Raw genomic sequence first — 14,455 nt, forward strand, 5'->3', positions numbered from 1 at the left:
TCCTCGGTCTTAGTTAAATAATGACTGCAAACAAAAAAGCAATCAGTTTTGGACGAGTAAATCAAGCTATTATGGGTAAAGCAATCACTTACGGATCAGTTTTCAACCAATCAGCGAGTTCCTTCAACTTCTCTTTGTTTACTGGCGGAAATGGATTATAGGCCGCCACTTTATCTTTTTTTTTCTCTGCCGTATAAGGAGAACTCACAGTGGGAGCAGGTTTCTTCGCTCGTTTACTCTTTGCACGCTTGTCCAATACAACCAGGCTCGGTTCTGAAACTGGATCGCTTGGCTCGGTGGAAGCTTTATCCTCCGGCAAGATCTTATTACCGAGTTCCCCTCGGTTGCTGTATCCTCCGGCAACCATCTCTGCAATAAAAATTGCACACAAGTTAACTCTGGACGACTTAAATAAAAGTTGCACACAAGTTAACCCTGGATTTGATACTAACCTCTTTGATTTGAGGAGGCTGTTTCTTTTGAGGAGGAGGCTGTTTCTTTTGAGGAGGAGGAGGCTGCTGCTGTTTCTTTTGAGGAGGAGGAGGCTGCTGTTTGGTTTGATGAGGAGGAGGCTGTTTACTAACCACGGTTTCATTGGCATGAGGGGTAGCCTGTTTGTTTCTACCCCCGGTTTCTTTGGCAAGAGGGGTAGGCTGTTTATCTTGAGGGGTAGCCTGATTGGTTAGAGGTGGAGGGGTAGCCTGATTGGTGACACCAACCTTCTTCTCCACAGCTTCCAATCTATCGGACAACTTCCTAAACTCCCTCATGCACTTATTAAACCCTTTTTTCATGCAGTCAGCTACGCCCTTGAACATAATTTCCAACTCCTCTCTGGTCACCCCTCTAGCCTCTTCTCTAGCCTCTTCTCTAGCCTCTTCACTAGCCACTTTAGGAGCCTCTTTACGAGCTTTCTTCCGAGGTCTTGGATTGTCTTCCTCCTCCTCCTCCTCCTCCTCCAACACAACCATCTCTTTGGCCTTCTTCGATGGAGTCACAACCTTAGGTTTTGTATTGACCTTAGTACCAGTGACTTCCCAGCAATCCATGGTCCACTTCCACGGTCTCCGCTCATACATGACTTTAATGATGTTCTCCGCGGGCAGGTCCTCAACCTCAGAGTCCCATTTTGGCCACATTTCACTAATGTCCTTCTCGACAAAGTTGATCACGCGGGTCTGCAGTAAATAGAAGAATCGAGTTAGATATTTGAAAAAAAATACTAAATAGACGACTTAATTATAAGTCGTCTACTAAGTCGTCCAGCTGGAAGACCTTCCAGACGACTTATAATAAGTCGTCTAATAAGTCGTCCAGATGGAAGACTTTCCAGACGACTTAATTAAGTCGTCCGATAAGTCGTCGGGAAGACTTTCCAGACGACTTATTATAAGTCGTCCGATAAGTCGTCCAGCTGGACGACCTTCCAGACGACTTATAATAAGTCGTCTGCGCAGTCTTTTGGATTGAAGTAAATACCTGACTCAAGATAGCAACTTTCATTGATCTGCGGCCTCTGCTGCCCTCGTAAGCCAGTATCGGTGGAGACGGACTGTCTGCTCTGGGACCACCAATACTAGCACCCAATTCCGGCATAGCTGTGTACGTCCAGACCTGAAGAACTTGTATAAACCCATCCACGGTGTAACAGCCAGCAATTTCTTTGTTCCACAAAGAGTCCATCAGCACCTTAAACGCGACTCTCCCCCATGGATAATTCTCAAACCGTTCTAAATCCATCACTAGCCTTGCCAGAGTAGATCGTGTAGCGGTTGAAAACTTTCTCCCTTCAATGAATCCAGTGAAGATGGAGAGGTACGCGAGCCGCTTGCGATCTTCCCTGGACCAATCCCCGCATCTCTTCAGTGCTGCTATTATCTGATCAGTAGTTGGCCCAGCTTCCAGATGAACTCCCAGCATCCCCCAGAAAGAAACCATCTCTGGGGTAACGTCACATTTTGGTGTCTCAAGGTCCTCGATGTACTCGCAGTTTAGACCAGTGAGGTTTTCAAACTCTAACAGTGAAAACCTCAAAGGTTCTGGACGAACGAGAGACCACATCTCATACTTCTTCTTAATGTCCAGCTTGAAACTGAGCATGTAGTGAACCAGCCTTGAAGCCCAACCAAATCCCTGCTCCTTGAACTTGATGAAAACTCCCAAACTCGATTCCTTGAGCTCTTCAAATTCGTCATCAGTAAGAGCTTTCCTAAGAGCAGTATGCAACTTGCTGTTATCCGTATGATACGAAATGCTATTGTGGGCTTCTGGCTCTTCCCCTTATGTGTATAACCTACGGGGGAGTTCTGGAATATCCATCCCTTTTGTCTGCAAAATAATCAAAGACAACAATATAAGTCCAGACGACTTAGTAGACGACTTATAATTAAGTCGTCTGGAAAGTCTTCCAAATGGACGACTTATATTTAAGTCATCTACTAAGTCGTCCAGTTGGAAGACTTTCCAGACGACTTAAATTACTTACAAGTCTTCCAGTCGCAGAAGGAGTTGGAGTACTCGTCATTGCGGTTATAGATCTGAAAAAATAAACGTGAAACGGTGAGAATGAGTAAATTGATAGAGACAACGTTTTATGTTCATCTTTTCCTCGAGATTGATGACTTAGCGGCGGTAGGGTTTACAGAGAAACGGCGCTAAGGTTTACAGAGAAGAAGCGGCGGCGCTAGTGTTTAGAGGAAGCGGCGGTGAGAACGTTGGTGACCACGGTGGCGAGGGCGACGGTTTGTTCGGAAATAGTGGAAGCGGCGGCGCTAGGGTTTAGAGGAATCGGCGGCGCTAGGGTTTAGAGGAATCGGCGGCGCTAGGGTTAGAAGAAGCTGCGGCGACAACGGTGAGATAGATAGCCGACGTTGAGAACGATGGTTTGTTCGGAAATCGTGGGAATTCGAAATCGCCTTTGAGAGAGAACTGTTAGGGTTTCTGAATTTCGCGAAAAATGAAACAAAAAAAATAAAAATCACCTGATATATTGGGTAAATAATCCGGTTAGCTTTAAAAGTACATTGGTAAACTTTAAGGTTTGGTCCGGTTTAGACGACTTATTCTGGCTGATAATGTACAACAGACGACTTAATATTTAGTCGTCTGTTTTCAGACGACAAAATATTAAGTCGTCCTAAACCCTAAAATGAACCCCTAAACTAAAATGACTAGATTAACTAACTAACCACGTTATAAAATCAAATTATACTTAAATAGTGTTTACTATACACAGAAATGAACACGCATAAGTAATTTTAAAAATTTTCAAAAACGGTTTTAATGCTTTCCAAAATCTAACCCTAAGAACACATACAATACTACAACATATGTTGATGAAACATAAACTTAAGAATATCATGACTCACTACTTTCACTCATCTATGCTGAAAACAATTGAAATTTGTTATATCTTAATTTATACCTCCTAAGACATATGTTAATTACATAATTCCCATTTTTCACTTATCAAAATATTTTTACAAAATTTTTAAATTATGTTTAAGACTAACTGTCCAGACGACTTTCAGTTAAGTCGTCTGGACGACTTATTTTCAAGTCGTCTAAACAGACGACTTGCGAGGGGTAGAAACGTAAAAAAAATTCCGTTTTCTTGTTTGGTCACAAGGGGATAGTTGTAATTTCAATTGCCTTTTAGGTTACTTTTGCCTTTGACCCAAGTTGGGGTATTGTTTTGGGTTTGACTCCAAGTTTTGAGTCACACTTGGCAATTCTCCCTTTAAAGTATGTTTAATTTGTTTAATCTATTGGTATTATGGTATTACTATTAATCTAAATCCTAATTTTTCAAATAGTCCAAAACAAATCTTAATGGGACAAAATTCAAGTTCAAAATGTCTCTTTTTTCAAATTTTCCCTAAATTAAAATCGCCATTGTAATCTCTTTAAAATGCATATAATTAACCAGAGATCGGTTTAGATGAACCGGATGTAAAACTTGAAGCATTTCACTAGTGGAACCTAGTTGGTGGATTGCATAAATGTAATACATAAGAAAAGTGACGTAAACAAAAATACAAAAATCATTATTCCATCCACCATTATCGACAAAAAAAAAAATTGCTTTCCCGTACGTTGGAAGAAATATTGTCTTCTTCCTTCCCTATGCCGCCATGTCATATGCAATTACAATTCCTTTTCTTTTGGTCAGAATGCAATTACTATCCATCTACCTGATTATTGCTGTTGGGGGTAAAAAACGGTCATGACAAAGTTAATGTTCAAATCCCCGCAAAATATCGGCATAAACGTTTTTACCGAAGATACTCATCGTAAAAAGAATCTCTAAAAAGGAATCTCGCGATGAAACCTTGTTCAAGTCTCGGTTGAAACAAATATCGACCCTCCCAAGGAAACGGGCACGTATCTAAACCAACTACTGACGAGCTCGAATACGGCGATCGGACAACGGACAAGCATGCACACTGCTCGGTCGCTACGTAGCGACCGAGCTCGAGCCAAGCTCGGTCGCTACGTAGCGACTGAGCGCGAGCACGTTCCGATCGTTACGAAACGATCGAGCTTTCCCAAAAGGTCGATACGACACGAATCCATGCATTCTCGTCGACTCTTTAATGCTATCTCCCGAAGACCGTAGCAAACTCATTTCATGTTTCTCGTCATTTGGAGTCATCAATCGAACTTATGATAAAAACCGCGGAAAGTTCATTTTTATTGAAAGAAGCCGTAATAAACATCTCGATTCGAAGGACGGCCCGAAGAGACCTAAAACATGACTCGAAGCCCACTTACGATTTCTTAAACAAAAGCCCATAAACCGTAGGACAGTTTATGCTTGGCTCGCAAGGGAAGATAAATGTCAAGTTTCCACGGATAAATACGAAAATTCGGAAGATAATTACGAAGATCGGGAAAAATGGAATATCCCCATTTTTAGGCTATGACGGCTTAAGGGCAGAAGAGGAAAAGCGTAAACCGACCTAGGAGCGAGTATATAAGGAGTCCTAGGTGAGAGGCATGGAGGAGAGGCTTTTCTCAGAGCAAACTTAGCACTTAGAGCAATTAGGCAACTTTCCATTTTTGTTATTTCGAGCTGCGACTCAGCTAGGTTTTGCAGTCTTAGGTTATTAGAACTAGGGATCTCGCCGACAGCTCTCGTGGCCGAGGCTCTTACCTTGTTGTAAATCTCATACACAAATTTGGAATAAGACTTCTCTTTGCTCTCTTTTAGATTTCTTATACTTTATTGTTGTTATCTCGTGTTCCGATTGCTTGGCGTGTGATATTAACAAATATCCGGGACCTCTGGGAAATTAGGGTTTTCCTAGTTTCCTAATTTAAACGGAAATCGACAGTGCGAATTTTGGTTCCCACAGTTTGGCGCTAGAGGGAGGGGTGTTACAGATTAATCTAACTCTCAACCACAAAACGCTCGACCAGACATGTCAACTGACAACGCAAACAACATGCAAACCCCTCTCAACAGGGGAAACGACACCGATCTTCACACTCCGACAGCAGATGTCTCCGCGGCCAACGCCGCGACACTTGAGGAGTTTAAAAAGATGTTCTCCGCCTATGAAAAATGGTCGGAAGAACAGGATAAGCTCGCGAACACCTTGAACAAACAGGTCGAGACCCTAACGACAAGAACTCGAGCAATCCGTCCCCATGGAACAACAAAGATCCGCGGGAAAAGACTCAATTTCGCAACCCCACTTGACAGGCCTGGAACAGCGCAGGAACGTCCTTCGGGACAGAGCCCTCGCGAAATATCTCCTGCCGAGAAACGGAACTCTAAAAGCCCCCCGCCTCCTGCGAAGGACTCGGAGGGCAATGAAGTCGAGCACGTCGACTTGGATCCCAGCGAGGTCTCCAAAGATACCGAGGAAGACGCCGACCGACATCTGAGATGGACCAGAAGCCGATCAGCTCGGGAAAGCTCTCCATTCGATAAACCAAAGAAGGAAGAGGAGGAAACCCTCAATTGGTACGAGCAGGAGGAGCTGACTGAAAAGCAAACCGAGATCACTCGCAGCAAACGCCGACAAGCTCGGAAATCTGCTGACGAGAAATCGGATATTCGCGACCTTCGCGATTACATCACTAAAACTGCAGCAGAGGTAAGGGCCGTAAAATATCAGATCCATCACGCTACCAGCGCTGCCCCTGAGATCGATAGGCTACTCGAGGGGGCTCGGAAGACTCCCTTCACCGCTCGCATCTCTGATAATAGGGTCTCTGACCAGGGAAAAATCAAAGTACCAAAGTACGATGGTACAACTGACCCTAAAGTGCACCTTCAGGCTTTCCACATTACGATGGGAAGGGCTAGACTGAAGGATAGCGAAAAGGACGTCGGCTATTGCCGCCTGTTCATCGAGAATCTGGAAGGCGCAGCGCTCGAGTGGTTCACGTGCCTCTAGCGAAACTCCATCGGAAGTTTTCGACAGCTCGCGTAGGAATTTCTCAAACAGTACTCTATGTTCATAGATAGAGAAACGTCCGATGTCGACCTCAGGAGTCTTTCCCAGAGAGAAGGCGATCCCCTTTGCGAGTTCATAAGTCAGTTCAAGCTGGTAATGTCAAGGGTTAGCGGGATAAGCGACAAAGTGGCCATTGACGCGCTCAGAAAGACGCTTTGGTACAAGTCAAAATTCAGAAAGTGGATAACCCTCGACAAACCGCGGACGATCCAAGACGCCCTCCACAAGGCAACAGACTACATCATAATCGAAGAGGAAACGAAAGTCTTGTCGCAAAAGCATAAGCCGAAAAAATCGTTCCCAAAAGATGTAGACCCAAAGACGAAAAAGAAGAGCTCTCGGAACGACAAGTACGTCCATCACGAGGGAGAAGAACTCCAGGGGGCACATAACTACGCGATCAGCTCGGATCAAGGACGAACCACGGGTAATACATGGACTCGCAATCAAGGATACGACAAAAACACCTTCTGTGAGTTCCACCAATCCCGAGGTCACTCCACGACTAATTGCAAAGTCCTGGGAGCAAGGTTGGCCGCTAAGCTGGAACTTTCTGAAGTAACTGTGGGAACCGGAATTCGTACTGTCGATTTCCGTTTAAATTTGGAAAGTAGGAGAACCCTAGTTTCCTAGAGGTCCCATATATCTGCTAATACCACATGCCAAGCAATCAAAACACGGGATAACAACGATAAAGTATAAGAAATCGTAAAAAGAGAGCAAAGAGAAGTCTTATCCGAATTTGCGTATGAGCGTTTACAATAAGGTATAAACCTGGGCTCGAGAGCTGATGTTAGGGGTTTTCAAGGCTTCTAAGACAAATTATGTAGTATAAAAGATTGTCGAACCAATTCTAAGGGATTTCAAAGCACTGAGAATGCAAGTACTCACTTAATCCAAGTGCAACCGGTGATTTAAAAGATTTCTAAACTAATGATTAATGCTAATGCAGTTGCAGAATAATAAAAGCGATAAATGAAGTAACTTTCTTGACTAAGGGAAAAGAGAACTCATGGGCATAGAGATTAGACCTTGGGTGATCAAGTTTCGAACTAAGGATGGCAAACGATCAATCAAACTATCAACCTTAAGCTTAGACACAGTTCTAAACAAGCTCTATGTCTAGATGAATGTTCATCTAGATGAATGTTCATTTACTAACACATTTCAAACATCAAATATCTTTGGTTGAATAATATGAAAGCAATCATTACTAACAAGTCTAATGGCTATCTCAGCACCTCTAACAACAAATGTCTTTGGTAAAATATGCTAAAATCTTAGAAGAGTTGTCTCAGACATTTCATCAAACACCTTTTGGGTGAAAAATGCCTAAAGATCAACTTTTGAGAGGCCAACTCAGAAGATGCATTATGAATACCCTACTAGCAAGGACTAAGAATGATCTACACTATAACATCCTAGCTCTAACCTAATCACCCTTAATCTCCCTAACCCATGAATTCAAAAGGTGATTACTCACTAATCTCCATGATTCCTCTTAAATCCATATTGGATTTCAGATTAATCATGTACAGAAATACAGAGAACCGATATGAAAACAACATGATTGCAATAACAAAAATGATCAATTGAATCAAAGAGATGAACTTTCCAAGAGGTTTTTGGTGGTTTTTCTTAGGATAAAAGATAATCAGCCTCCTATGGCTTACAAAAGGTACTTAAACATAGGTTTAGAAAGTATAAAAAACGTGCATAACAAATGACCAAAAGGCCCTTGATTAATCATAAGTTTGACCAAATAATTGAACCGCAGCGACCTCGGCACGTCATTCCGGGAGGTCGCTCCCGGCTCATTTTCGACACAAACCCGAGCGACCTCTGGGTGTCGCTGTGGTGAGGTCGTTCTGGAGCTGGAGCGACTTCGCGTTGTCGCTCTAGGAGGTCGCTCCGAAACGATGAAATGGCGAGCGACCTCGTGAGGTCGCTCTGGTAAGGTCGCTCTGAGAGGTTAGGCACAGCGAGTTCATGGCGTCGCTCCGGTAGGGTCGCTCCCATGCACTGCTCGTCCAATGATCACCTTTATCACCTCTTTTGAGCTCCAAATGCACCGAAGTGTCTCCAAGAACTCCATGTGGTACTCCAATACCTAATAAAGACTCATGTATCCAAAATGCAACCTAAACATGGCTAAATCCTAGTCTATATGATCAAAATGCACATGGGTGAATGAATAACACAATGGAAATATGCAAGATATCAACTCCCCCAAACTTGTTCTTTTACTTGTCCACAAGTGAACTTTCTAGAACTCATAGGGAGAGAGGTTTGAAGGTGGGAGCTCATAGCCAAAAGAAACACATCTAGCACTCAATTCAACATCTAAATCCAACATGAGCACACTCTCTTATTATACTCTAGCTTTTCTAGGCATATCTCAACTCATTTTGTCCTTACAATCATCATCAAGCATCCACACATTCAAATCAACCAACTCTCACATTCATTAAGCAATAAACATCAGGTGAATTCTTGCAAATGGTCAATTGGTTCAAATCATTTGGTTGGGTAAGGGAAGACTTTTTATTCAAGTGAGTCAAGAGGTTCAAGATACATGATCTTTAAGGTGGTTTACTCTCAAGACAAGTAGCCTTGACATTGCACATAATATATCTAAGAAAGGGATCAACTCATGCATACAATGCTCAATCTCCATTGTTCTACTCTTTTCCCATACGTACAAGTTACACAATCATTTCCCAATGTCAAACCCAACTCACATCTCTCACCAAAAGATCCTAAGAATATTTTTCACATAAAACTCTTTCTCTTTGAAATCTACAAGAGATATTTTTTTTTCTTTCTTTCACAATTTAAAAACATTTCTTAGCTCCTAACAACTTTGCTAACCCACTATTTCTTTTCTTTTTCTCCTTTTTTTTTATTTTTGGGGGTCAAGACTTTTCATAAACTTGAGCTAGATGTTTATCTACTTATCCCAATAAGACTATTCACTTAAACACAAAGAGTCTATTCTTTTCCTTCAAACTTTTCATGCTTCCAAATCATAATCACAACACTCACCCCCACCTATAGCTAGACAATAGAGTGCCTAATCTAGCAAGAATGAAGATCAAGAATTGTCGTTCCCGATACTCTCAACATTATGCTCATGTAAGACTTTCCGAAAAAGGCCTCATTCATCAAACAATGAAAGCTTAAAAGGAGGAAAGGGTTTTGGGAGTGGTCTACCACTCGAGTTTGTCAAAAAGATTGGCGTAAAGGATGTGACAACTCAAGTGTGTATAGCCATGACTCAGTACACAAGGGACCATGAGCAAGAAGCATTAAGTTCATTCAGTTCAGATAAGGTTGTAGTTGGCTTCAAAGATTGAGTTTCAACAACTAATGAGATTCAGGAAGAGTTTTCAAGGCTCGAAACATACAAGGCTTTTTGAGAGATGCAATAACTATTCGAGCGCGAGGTAGTGTTCTTTACAAGGCATTTTAAATCATTGCTCCCAATGCAAGTGAATGAAACCTATATGCTCTAGACTCTCCTAAAAATGCAAGTGATATAATCTATATGATTTTTTTTTTATTATTATTTTTTTTCATATTTTTTTATATGCAAAAAGGTATGTATGCAAGACTCAATGCAAAATCATCAAAGCAAACATGATCAAATACTTGGTACCTCCCCCAAACTTAAGTTACACAGTCTCTGTGTTGTCAAGTAGAGAGAGAAAAGAAAGCTAATATGCAAAAAATAAAATGGTATTTACAAGGGAAAGTACTGAAGTACCTTCTACGGATAGTGAGTAGGGGTAGATGCCCCAGCATCGTCGTCGTCAGGTGGGAATGTGGTGTAGAAACCACCTGGTGCTGAGCTGTAGCCTCCAAACCATGGCTGGCTCTGAACCTCGTCAATCTCGACCTCATTATCAGAAGAGGCTAGGGATAGGGACTTGTTTCCTGAGGTGGAGGGTTCAATGGGTGGGTTCCTCCACTTGCGCTGGAGCTGTCTAGCAGTGAGGGAGAAACCAAGATCCGCAGGCTGAGGTGGAGGCTGGGGGACTGATGTGTTCACGAAGGCGAAGTCTGCTGAGCTACATCCAGCTATTCCTCCGCTGGTCAAGACATTAGCTACTTTCTTCATGAACTTGGCTGAAGTCTTTGCTTGCTTCTTCACAGTCTTGCTAAGCGCCTTGCACTTGTCTTTCAGCTTTTCTATCGTCCTGTCTTGTGCTTTGTTCCATCTCTGAAGTCAAACAATATGCTCATGAGCATCACGAAGTGCACCAGGAGGAAGAACTCCAACATATGGCTTGAAGTAGTAGCGCAGAGGTCCATAGACGGGTTCAGATGCTTCTGCAGAAGGTTCGTCATGTCTCGTCGGAGCACTCATTTTCCTTGGTGCATCAATGGGACCGAGAGACCCGTGCTCTCCAAGAAAGTCTTCTTGGGAAATGTTGAAGCTGATAGCTCCAGGTCTCTCTGAGCTCGTCAGGTTCTTGTTTGGAAGAACCACCTCAACAGGCTTGCCTTTCAAGTAGTAGTGGTTGACGTAGTTCTTCCCATACATCCCGCTGAAATAAGTGGCAATCCTCAAGTAAGTGCCATCAATGAATCTAGGTCCTGCTGCGTCTTTTCCCAAGGGAACATTCATAAATTGAAGCAGTGGTGTGATCAACCCGCCAATTCCAACCTTCGGGCGCGAATCAGAGGTATACCAGGCCAAGTCTATGTAGTGCTCAAGACGACTCACGAAGAAACTGACCGTCCCAAAGGTAGCATAGATGTCGGTGCTTGGAAGAGGCAACACTCCAGGGGCGGCGTAGGGTCGGATAGCCGGGCAAAGCAGTCGCATATCTTCCTCGGTGACATTACCTGCTTCCTTCCGTGGATAGAATGCATGGACGAGCATCCCATGGAGGTAGCGCACAGACGGATGCCAGATATGTGAGTTCTTGTCAGACCCGGTAGAATGCCTTTTTTTGGTGATCAATTTCCAAAGCTCTGTGGGGAGATTTTCGCATTTGGGAAGAGAGGAGTCTTCCAAGTCTTGGAACCCCATGACTCTCCCAATGTCCTTGAAGTTCATGTTGTAGTCTTTCCCAATGACCTTGAACTTGATCTTGCCCCATCCTTGCCTCACATGCGGAGTGTTATGGTAAGTGACCTCAAGGGAAGACAAGAACTGACATGAGACATCCTTGTAGACAGGGTAAGCCATGGTGAGGAGTTTTGGCATCTTCAAATGTTCCAGCATCGCCTCAATATCAGAATCAAGACCCAACTCCTTCAGCAAATCAAGGTCGGCGAACCTTGTTGGAGTCCAAGTGACCCCATTCAGCAAGTGATCATACAGCTCTTCCATTGATGGAGTTTTCTCCCTGTCCCTATCAACAGCAACCGCCTTCCCTTTTGACATCTTGGCTTTCTTTGTAGGAGCCTGCTCATCCTCACTTTCATCGTCACTCTCTTCTATAGTGGGAACTGCTACACTTTTCCCTGCCCTCTTCTCTTACTCTTTTGATTTCTTTGTAGCCAAGGTTTGTTGTCGAGAAGTCATCTGTGTCCCAGAGCCAGCTGGTTCGGAGGCTAAGGCTTTCCCTCTTAGTGCAGACTCTTTTCTTTCAGCTCCTTGCTTCTCAGCATCCAGCTTTCCCTTTGTTTTCTTAACCATTGGTACCTGAAAAATTCAAAACTTGAAAATGGATAAGTAGATGGAAGAAAAGAAGATTAAAACTTTGTAAATGAAAATTCCAAGAGTAAACTCAACAAATGAACTAGCAATTTAAGCTCAAGTTAACCCAATGCAACAATTTCACACATTTAGCACTAAGAAGCCAAGCTAAGAGCAAATAATCACATTTCTCAATCTTATCAAAATATGAAAATTACAAGTTAAGTAAACTTCAATAATCAAAGTGGTTCTAGAATGATAAAATTCTTTAATCAAACTTTTAAACACCTGAACACACCAAGTTCACCCACCAACACACTCAATTAAGGTCAATTTCGAAAACCCCAAATCCATGAACCCTAATTTTGTCAAAGTTCAAATTAAACTCAATTTCACCATTAATTTAACAACCCAACTTGATAGATAAGCTTTTCCTAGTCTATTTCACCACAATCAAGCAAGAAAATGACCAAATTTCAACTTTCAAATTCTAGGGTTCATGGACCTACGAAATTGAATTTAAAAACCCAATACCTTGCTTTGGATGAAAGGAAATGGTGAATGGGTGATGGGGAATAGACTACAGGGGCAAAAACTTGGATTTAGAAAAAAGAACTAGGTGATTTGGTTGAGAATTGAGAGAGTTATGAGATTTTTGGTGTGAGTGAGTTTGAGAGAGTATGAGTGTTTGTGAGGGGAGGGAGAGTGAGGAAGATGAAAATCGAGGGTTGTGGGCTAGGTTTAGGGTCGTCCGGTTCGGTTTAGGTGGGAAGGGACCGGTCTAATTAAATTGAAACCAGGATTAGATTGAAAATCACTTACCTGAACCAGTCGTGGAGCGACCTGAGGTAGTCGCTGTGGGACGTCGCTCTCAAATCGACACAAACCGAGCGACGTCGGGGTGTCACTGTGGTGCGTCGCTCTCAAATCGACAAACCCGAGCGACCTCGGGGTGTCGCTGTGCTGACCTCGCTATGGAGCTGGAGCGACTTCCTGTCGTCGCTCTAGGAGGTCACTCCGAGAGTATTTTTCGAGCCCCAAAACGCCGTAAGGACGAGCTACTTGTTACACCCGCTGTGGTGACGTCGCTCCCAGATGGAGCGAAATTTCATCCTCGCTCCCACGCCTGATTCTTTGCTCAAACCGGATTGATCAAGCACATGCACACAACTTCAATTTTTTTTTTTTTTTTTTTTTTTTAGAAATATGATGAAAATGAAAATACTAATGCAATATGTACAAGGATATACATGGGACTTCCTCCCAAGTGAGCTTGTTTTAAGTCTCTAGCTTGACTTTGCCTCCCTTTAGATTAGGCCGGGGTAGGATCAGAAAGTGGAGTTGAAACCCCATCTTCCTCTGGTGCAGTCGCAATGTAGAGCTTAACCCTTTGTCCATTGACTGTGAAGTCTTTTCCATCAGTACTCCACAAAACTATTGCCCCATATGGCCTAACCTCCTTGACCTTGAAAGGACTGGACCACCTTGACTTAAGCTTTCCTGGAAATAACTTCATCCTAGAGTTGTAGAGAAGAACTTGATCTCCTTCTTTAAACTCTCTCTTCAGGATATTCTTTTCATGGAAAGCTTTGGTCTTCTCCTTGTAGATTCTTGAGTTTTCAAAAGCATCCATTCTTATCTCATCAAGCTCATGTAGCTGTAGAAGTCTTTTCAACTTGGCACTCTTGGTGTCAAAGTTCAGCAACTTTACTGCCTGTGGGAACCGAAATTAACACTGTAGATTTCCGTAAAATAAGGAAACTTAGGAAAATCCTAATTTTCCAGAGGACCCGGATCTCTGTGAGAGCCAACGACAAGTAACCAAATAAATGCGGAAAATATGAGAAAACATGATAAAACGAATTTACAAAGAAAGTAGGTCTTATTTCGAATTCGCGTAAGAGCGTTGCGATCATTGCAAGAGAATACAAAGGCTTTGGCCGCAGGGGCCGTCAGTGAGTTATCTAGTTCTAGCAACATAAAACACTAATCCTAGTTGAGTCGCAGCTCGATAACAAAAGACGAAAAAGATATCTAAAAGGCTTTGATTGATTTCGGACTGAACCTTATGAAAGGCTGCCTACGTACCCCTTTCGAGGATCAAGCCGAACGTAGTTCAATTGGTAGAGCTGGACAAGAGATCGAACTGCCTAGGCGAGTTCGTCTAGTGATTGAGTGGCAGTCATAGAAACCGAACTTGTCGAGAAATAAGCCTAAGTTTCTAAGTGCAGAGAGTTCTGAGTCTAAAAGAGTTCTCTCTCATGCTTCTCGCCTAGGACTTCTTATATACTAGCTCCAAGGTCGGTTTACGCTTTTACTCTTCTGCCCTTAAGCCGTC

This window comes from Brassica napus, chromosome C5 (genome assembly GCF_020379485.1).
Source record: "Brassica napus cultivar Da-Ae chromosome C5, Da-Ae, whole genome shotgun sequence".
Taxonomy (NCBI): domain Eukaryota; kingdom Viridiplantae; phylum Streptophyta; class Magnoliopsida; order Brassicales; family Brassicaceae; genus Brassica; species Brassica napus.